Source organism: Petaurus breviceps, unplaced genomic scaffold (assembly GCF_028583685.1).
Source record: "Petaurus breviceps papuanus isolate PSGF00001 unplaced genomic scaffold, PetGlider_PUasm1.0 91041, whole genome shotgun sequence".
Lineage (NCBI taxonomy): Eukaryota > Metazoa > Chordata > Mammalia > Diprotodontia > Petauridae > Petaurus > Petaurus breviceps.
Window position 1 is genome coordinate 27,314,609 of NW_027187400.1, and position 9,347 is coordinate 27,323,955.

The window sequence follows — 9,347 nt, forward strand, 5'->3', positions numbered from 1 at the left end:
CTAGTGTTAACTGTCTAAAGTCAAATTTGAACTCAGGTCCTCCTGACTCCTGGGCTGGTGCTCTGTCTACTACACCACTTAGTTTTCCCTTTCCCCTTACAATTCTAACTACATTTATTTTGCTTATGCAAAAGCTTTACAAATTTTTACATAATCAAAATTTTACATGAGGCAGAAAGATAGGGCAGTCTATAGAATGCTGGAATTGGAGTCATGAAGATTTGAGTTAAAATTTTGCTTCAGACACTTCCTGGCTGTGCCACCCTGGACAAGTAATTTAACTCTTTTCTGCCTCAGTTTCTTCCTTGTAAAAGGGGAATAATAAGGGTTGTTGTGAGGCTAAAATGAGATATTTGTAAATCACTTTACAAACCTTAAAACATTATATAAATGCAAGCTATTACTATTTTTTTAACGATTGCATCTTTCACTTGTTGTTGTTCATCCTTTGTTTTTGAAGAGGACCCATGATATCACTCATGACTTGACTCGTGCACGAACAGTGTGCTAAACACAAAATCTAAAGCGATTTCTGCCATTGAGGAGCCCATATTCTAAAGGAGACAGCAAAGCATTTGGTAACCAGGAAGCCTTATTTGGGCTCAAAAAATTACAGGAATGGTAATTGGAGCTGTCGGGAAATAGATTCATACACTCTTTCCAGTAGCATTGGCATTAATGATTTGATTGTGATTCCAGAATTGGAAAAGGAGGTTGGAGGGATAGAATGAAGGGAACAGAGGAAATATGTATAATAGCAATGTGGCCTTGGAGAAGACCATAAGGGGATGAAGTGAAAAGGGTGGCTAGAGTTGGCCTATATATAATGAGTGTGTGTGTGTGTGTGTGTGTGTGTGTGAGGGGGTGGGAAGGGTGGAAAATGCCTACCTCAAGCATATGAAGACTTTCCCCAGGGGTGGCTAGGTGGCAGAATGAATAGAGCACTGGCCCTGGAGTTAGAAGGACCTGAATTCATATTCCGCCTCAGACACTTAATACTTATTAGCCCTGTGACCTTGGGCAAGTCACTTAACCCCAATTGCCCTACCCTCCCCCCTTCAAAAAAAAAAGACTTTCCCCAGTTGAATAGGTAGATGAGAGCAATTAGTTCCAAAGGTCATTAAGGCTTTGGAGTGCTTTGAGCTTGGTCTCCCTTGTTTAGTTAATTGTCCCTCTAGTCACAACTGTACTATTTCTTCTCTTTTCTATTTATTTCTTGATATCACCTTTAATATTTAGGTCATATATCCACTTTGAATGTATTATAGTATATGGTATAAGATGTTCTAAACCTAATTTCTGCCAGGCTGCTTTTCAATTTTCTTAGTAGTCTTTGTGAAATAGGGAATCCTTACACAAGAAGGTGGTTTTACTTGCTTTAGTAAGTATTATACTCAATTTTTTTTAAAGAAAGAATGTTAAAAATTTTCTTCACTTGTAATTGGGAAAAAATAAAATATTGTTTTAAAATAATATGTGATCTATGTGAATCGCTTACCATGGTGGGTGTGGGGGGAGGAGAGAGAGAATTTGGAATTAAATTTTTTAAATGAATGTAAAAAATTGGGAAAAATAAATATGTAATTGGGAAAAATAAACTATTTTTTAAATTAATAAAGCATTAATTATGCTACTATGTTCAATTGCTTTTGGATTTTGTTTATCTCATCTATTCCATTGATCAACTTCTTTATTTTATTTAATTCAGTACCAAATGGTTTCAATTATTGCTACTTTGTAGTATAGTTTGAAATATGGTACAAGGTCTCCTTGATTTCTGCTCTCCACCCCCCATTACTTTTCTTTTGCTTTTTAGAGGGGGAGGGCAGGGCAACTGGTGGTTAAGTGACTTGCCCAAGGTCACACAGCTAGTAAGTGTTAAGTGTCTGAGGCTGGATTTGAACTCAGGTCCTCCTGACTCCAGGGCTGGTGTTCTATTCACTGTACCACCCAGCCTCCCCCATTATTTTTCTCGAGGAAATATCCTTCCAGATGAAATGATATTGTTTTCTGTGGGGTGTACGGTGGGTTCAGGTAAGACTAGTACCGCTGTGAAGACCACTGAGCTCTTTTCAGGGATGCTTTCCACCTCTGTTGTCTACCTGGTCCACCCTCGTGGCTCTAAGAAGCTGTAGCATGCACCATGGCCATGCCCCAGTGCACTATTTCAGCAGATGGGCTAAACCAGGCTGAGAGTAACTGAGGGGTCTCAAACCCATCAGGAAGTAAGGAGGGTGTCTACCCCAAATATGAAGACTTCCCCTGGTGGGCAGATAAGAACAATTGGTTTCAACAGCCATGAAGGCAACTGAAGTAGGTACTGTGGAACATTTAGAGCTTGATTAGACATGGAAGACTCCTCACCAGTCATCTTGATTCTGTCCTGCCACTAGACTGTGTTGTCTCTGGAAGAAGAGGCCAACGACTTTGTACGACTCTGCCTCACTTAGATACAATTCATGCATGAATCCAAAGAAATTGCCCAGACCATTTTACCATTTTTACCCATCTCAGAGACCTGTGGCAGTGGGCAAGTAATGAAGGGGCAGGTGAGGATACACTGAAAGCTGTAGTTACAACCCTTCACACAAAAAGTTGAGGCCATAGGGCTGTCTTCTCATTGGAAGCAGCAGCCCCCTGGGTGTTTGAGTGGCCTTTTAAGGACTGTACTGTTCATTTCCTGGTGTGAGTAAAGGGCTAGAAAAGGCAGAGGACTGCCTGGTACAGCGTATCCATGTCAGAGAAGGTGCTGTGCTCTGTGAGCAAAGCAGAATTGAAGTAGCTCAAAAGAAACATGAGATGAGCAAATTTAGAGTATTCACCCCAAATGTTAACTTGGACTATTTGTTCCTGATCTGTGGTAGAGCTTGTATTGGTATGACCAACCACATGTCACACTATAACTTGATTCTAACATAGTGATGTTACCTTGGTCCTCTTTGGGAGGAAGGACAACAGCTATTGTTTTCTGTAGTCTGTAAAGTAACTCTTTGGTAGTTTCATTGGTATGGCACTAAATCTGTAAATTAATTTAGTATAATTTTAGCAGTATAGTACTGTAGTACAGTTTTATTGATATTACTCAATCATGAACAATTGATATTTCTCCAGAGGTCTTCCTTTATTTCTCTAATAAGTTTTTTTTGTGGTTTCATTCATATAAGATGTTCCCAAAGTAAAGACTTTAGACTAAGACTTTAAGGGAGACACTGTTTAAGTAACTTGGTAGGTGAACTCCCAGATGTTTACTGTATTTTAAAGTTATTTTGAAGGGGACTTCTTTTTCTATCACTTCCTACTAGGTTTTGTTAAAATTCAGAAAAGTGGATGACTTTTAGCAGATTATTTTATATTCTACTTTCCCGAAATTATTACTATGATCCATTTTTAGTTGGATTGCTAGAGTGCTCTAAGCAAGCCACTATTTCTTCTACAGCAATAATGAAAAGTATGTTTCTTCTTTGCCTAAATGTTTATTTCTCTCAATTTATTGTTCTTATTTTACTGCTACATCGAGCACATCTGGAGCTATGTTAAATAGTGGTGAAAATTGACATCTGTGTTTTTACCTCTGATCTTATTGGAAAGGCTTCTCCACTCTGAGATTCTGTAACTTTAAGATCTCATTGCCAAATTGAATAGATTTTTCTCCATCTTAATTCTCCTTGATCAGACAGTCAATAAACATTTATAAAGTACCTATGCTATTCCAGGCACTATGTTAAGCAGAGGGAATACAAAGATAGGAAAAAAAAAATCCAGTTCCTGCTCATAAGGGGCTCACAGTCTAGTTAGGGAAACTATGTAAAAATGATGTACAAACCAGCTATAGGTGGGATAAAATAGAGATAATTCATAGAGAGAAGGCACTAGAATGTAAGGGGACTGGGGCAAAGTGTCTTGTAGAAAGCAAGATTTTAGCTATGGCTTGAACTCGGGGAAGCCAGGAGACAAATAAGGAGGGAGAGAATTCCAGGCATGAAGGACAGCCAGAGAAAATGCTTAGAGGTGGAAGGGTGCATTTGACGTCTTTCTTTTTTTTTATGGCAAAGCAACTGCCACATATTTATTTATTTATTTTGAGATAATAGTATGATATTTATTTATTCATTTTTATTTTTCAACATTCATTTCTGCAAGATTTTTTTTTTTTTGCTTTTTGGAGGGCAATTGGGATTAAGCGACTTGCCCAAGGTCACACGGCTAGTTTTTGTGTTAAGTGTCTGAGGCTGGATTTGAACTCAGGTCCTCCTGACTCCAGGGCCGGTGCTCTATTCACTGCATCACCTAGCCACCCCACACAAGATTTTGAGTTACAAATTTTCTCTCCATCTTTCCCCTACCCCAACCCAAGATATTGAGCCTATTTGAACACCCCTTTCCTCAATCTTTCTTATATTTTCCCCAATTCTCACCCCCCCCCAACTTTCTAGTAGGGCAGGATGGATTTCTATACCCCAGTGCCATATACCTTATTTCCCAGTAAAAGTATATAAAATATATATTAAAAATATACCTTATTTCCTGTGTAAAAAACAATTTTTTAAACATTTGTTTTTAAAACTTTTCTTTCCCTTCTTCCCTCCTCACCCACCCCCACTGGGAAGACAAGTAATTCAATATAGGTTGTACATGTGTAGTTACGCAAAACATTTCCATAGTAGTTATATTGTGAAAGACTAACTGTATTTCCCTCTATCCTATCCCACCCCCCACTTATTCTATTTTTTACTTTGACCCTGTTCCTTTTGAAAAGTGTTTGCTTCTAACTACCCTCTCCCCCAAACTGCCCTTCCCTTCTATCATCTCCCCTCTAATCCCCATTCCCCCTACTTTCCTGTAGGGTAAGATACCCACTTAAATGTATGTTATTCCCTCCTTAAGCCAAATTAATTGAGAGTAAAGTTGACCCATTCCCTTTCACCTTCCTGCTTTTCCCCTCCATTGTAACAGTTTTCTCTTGCCTCTTTTATATGATAATTTACCCTATTCTATCTCTCCCTTTCTCCTTCTCCCATTATATTCCTCTCTCACTTCTTAATTTTATTTTTTAGATATCCTCCCTTCCTATTCAACTGATCCTGTGCCTTCTGTCTATGTATACATGGACACACATGTACACACTCATACGTGTATTTATACACACATATACTCTCCTATACATACATATATGTATGTATGTATACATATATGTTCCCTTCAACTATCCTCATACTGAGAAAAGCCTCATGAGTTACAATTACTGTTTTTCCATGTAGGAATGTAAATAGTTCAACTTTGATAAGTTCTTTATGATTTCTTTTTCCTGTTTACCTTTTCATGCTTTTCTTGATTCTTGCATTTGAAAGTCAAATTTTCTGTTCAGGTCTGGTTTTTTTCAACAAGAATACTTGAAAGTCCTCTATCATTGAATGACCATATTTTCCCCTGAAGCATTATACTCAGTTTTGCTGGGTAGGTGATGCTTGGCTTTAATCCTAGCTCCTTTGACCTCCAGAATATCATATTCCAAGTCCTTCAATCCCTTAATGTTGAAGCTGCTAGATCTTGTGTTATCCTGATTGTGTTTCCACAATACTCAAATTGTTTCTTCCTGACAGCTTGTAATATTTTCTCCTTGACCTGGGAACTCTGGAATTTGGCTGTGATATTCCTAGGAGTTTTCTTTTTGGAATCTTTTTCAAGAGGTAATCAGTGAATTCTTTCAATTTCTATTTTATCCTCTGGTTCTAGAATATCAGGGAAATTTTCTTTGAGAATTTCTTGAAGAATGGTTTCTAGGCTCTTTTTTGATCATGGCTTTCAGATAATCCAATAATTTTAAAATTGTCTCTCCTGGGTCTATTTTCCATGTCAGTGGTTTTTCCAATGAGATATTTCACATTGCCTTCTATTTTTTCATTTGTTTGGATCTGTTTTATAGTATCTTGATTTTTCATAAAGTCATTAGCTTCCATTTGCTCCAATCTAATTTTGAAGGAATTATTCTCTTCAGCGAGTTTTTGAAATTCCTTTTCCATCTGGCCAATTTGGCTTTTTAAGGCATTCTTCTCCTCATTGGCTTTTTGGACCTCTTTTGCCATTTGAGTTAGTCTATTGTTTTAAGGTGTTACTTTCTTCAGTATTTTTTGGGTCTTCTTTAGCAGGCTGTTGACTTGCTTTTCATGATTTTCTTGCATCATTCTCATTTCTCTTCCCAGTTTTTCCTCCACTTCTCTCACTTGATTTTCAAAATCCCTCTTGAGCTCCTCCATGGCCTGTAACCAATTCATATTTTTCTTGGAAGCAGGAGTTTTGACTTCTTCTGGTTTCATGTTTTGATCCTTTTTGTCCCCAAAAAAGAATTCTATGATCTGATTGTGCTTCTTCTGTTTGCTCATCTTGCCAGCCAATTACTTGACTTTTGAACTCTTTGTCATGGCAGAACTCTGCTTCCAGAGTGGAGAGAACTGTGTCCCAAATTGTTGGGGTTTTCACAGTTGTTAGAGGTCTGTGGAGGGTGCCTTCTCTACAGTCACCACAAGCTCTGGCACACTGGCCACATGCCCCAGGACCACAACCCAAGACTGCGACCCAGCTCCAAGCAGGTCAAAGCAAGAGTGATTACCCTCTGAATGGTCACTTAGTACCCCTGCAATCTGCAGCTATTGCGCCTCTGCCACCTGTCACCCCCTGGGGGCAGGGGCCAGACTGGGCTCTTCTCCACCCAGTTCCAACAGACTTCCCTACTGACCTTTTACTTTCTCTTTGGCATTTATGGATTGAGAAGACTGGAAACCACCACAGCTGCCAGTGATTCATTCTCCTGAAGTCTGTCCCAGCCTGTCTGTGCCACCGGTTGGGGTCTCCCTGGGTCTGGGCCTGGGCAGTTCACATGGGACTGTGCTTGGCTCCCAGCCTGGTGTGATAGACCCTGTCAGCCTGCCAGGCTGCCTTCAACAGGAGATTTGTTTCTCTCTGTTACTTTGTGGGTTCCATAGCTCTAAAATTTGTTTAGTCATATTTTACATTTATTGAGTTTGTGTGGGAGTGTAAACAAATTCCTGCCTTTTACTCTGCCATCTTGGCTTCACCTCCTTGACTTCTTTCTGTTGTTCAGTCATGTCTGACTCTTCCTGATCACATTTGGAGTTTTCTTGGCAAAAATACTGGAGTGGTTTGCCATTTCCTTCTCCAGTTCATTTTACAGATGAGGAAACCGAGTCAAACAGTTAAATGACTTGCCCAGGGTTACACAACTAAGAAGTGTCTGAGGGTGGATTTGAACTAAGGAAGATGAGATTTCCTAACTCCAGGAACGACACTGTAACCATCACACCACTTAGCTGCCTCCTGCATTTGACACTTCCTGGCTTGAAGCTTAGCATTTGCAATATCTTTCTATTTACAGATATTTACAAAAGCTCTTTCTACTGCTTTTTTTCCTACTTATTTAGCAGGTTCCTTTTTCTCCTCTGGTGTGCTGAATAAATTTCAGGTCTGTCTGTCCCTCTTCTTTCTCTTTGTGTATTTTCCCTCTCGTAGGAAACATTTATTTTGTCAGCTTCAATTACTACTTTTGTGTGGATGACTTAAACACATATTTCCTTGCTCATATCTTCAGATGCCCATTGCAGATTATAATTGGATATATTGTCAACTAATTTACCTCACTGTCAAAGATCAAGATTCATCTTCCCAAAGTAGGACTTTTTTTTTTTTTAACAGCTTCCCTCTTCCTCTTAATACATTCACTGGGCTCTCAATCCAATGTTTGGGAGAAGGGAGGGAATAGGTAAGAGCATGGGAGCAAAATCATGGAGGTTGGAAGGAGCATGGCATCTTTGTGAGATAATACATCTGACCTGAATGGGGCAGAATAGGATCGGAAGGGTTGGGCCACATTATGAAAGGCTTTGTAGAGCAACTAGTCCAACAGTTTACACAAATCATCACAATAATGTCAGGGAAAACAACTTTGAAAGACTGCCTAACTCTTGTGAATGCAGTGACCTCAGGAATGAATGCAGATAAAAAATATGACTTTACAAGACAGAAAGAAGCACGCCTCCTGCTTGTTGACAGAGAGGGGATGGTAGAGGTATAGAACATGAGATATCTTTTCATTTTGTTATTGTTCAGTCATTTCAGTCATGTTCAATTCTTCGTGACCCCATTTGGGATTTTGTTGGCAGAGATACTGGAGTGATTTGCCATTCCTTTCTCCCACTCATTTTACAGATGAGGAAAGTGAGGCAAACAGGGTTAAGTGACTTGCTCAGGGTTACACGGCTAGTGTCTGAGGTCAGATTTGAACTTAGGAAAATGAGTCTTCCTACTCCAGGCCCAGTGCTCATCACCTAACTACCATCTTTTCTTTCAGTTAAGGCCAATCTGTTGACTTCTTTTATTTGACTGTGTGTTATGGTAAAGTGGGAAGAATGGGAAGATTTTTTTTTTCAGAGAGAAGTGGATTGGTGGGGAGTGATAGAGATGCAAAAAAGAATATCAATAAAATATTAATATATTAATAAAATCAATAAAACAACAAAAATACATAGAAGAAAATGAAACATTAAAAAGCAGATGTAATCCAGGCAATTTTGTAACTTTGTTAAATGTAATCTACATGCTTAAAAAAACCCCAAATTATGTAATTGAAACTTATTACTTCCTATATGTTGCCCCTCTCCCTCCTTTAATTTGTTTTTTGATGATCAGGGTCATATTTGATCATAGAATCATGAGATTTTTGTGCAAAAAAGCAGCAGATAAAAGCATTCCTCAGGATGCAGGATAGATACAAGAGAGGGCAGCTAAGGAGTCTCAAAGAGAGGCTGTTGTAATAATCCATCAGTGAGGCAATGAAACCCTTTATTTAGGGTAGTATCAGTGACGATGGAGAGGAAGGGGCAGATACGGAGACTTATCAGATCAGACTAATTAATTACATTTGGTGACTTAGTAGATGAAGGACCAATGCAAAACACCAAGGTCTCCAGTCTGAGGGACTTCAGGGAATGTTAATGTAAGAGATGAGGAAGATGCAGGAGACATTTTGGGGAGGGATGGAATATATTTGGCCAGGGACATGTTGAGGTTGAAGTGATGGCGACACATCCAAAGAAAAGTATACAATGAGTTAGTTGGGAGGCAGAGGATTAGTGTTTGGGTGAAGTGAGTGTGATGGAGATGTGTATTTGGAAACCCTCAACATAGTGATTAACTTAAGCCCTGAAAAGGGATGGAGGAATAAGGGACAATCAGGTGTATAAAGATTACACATGATCATCAGGATTTCATTTTCCAAGGGAACTTGAGTAATATATATATATATATATATATATATATATATATAAAGAGAGAGA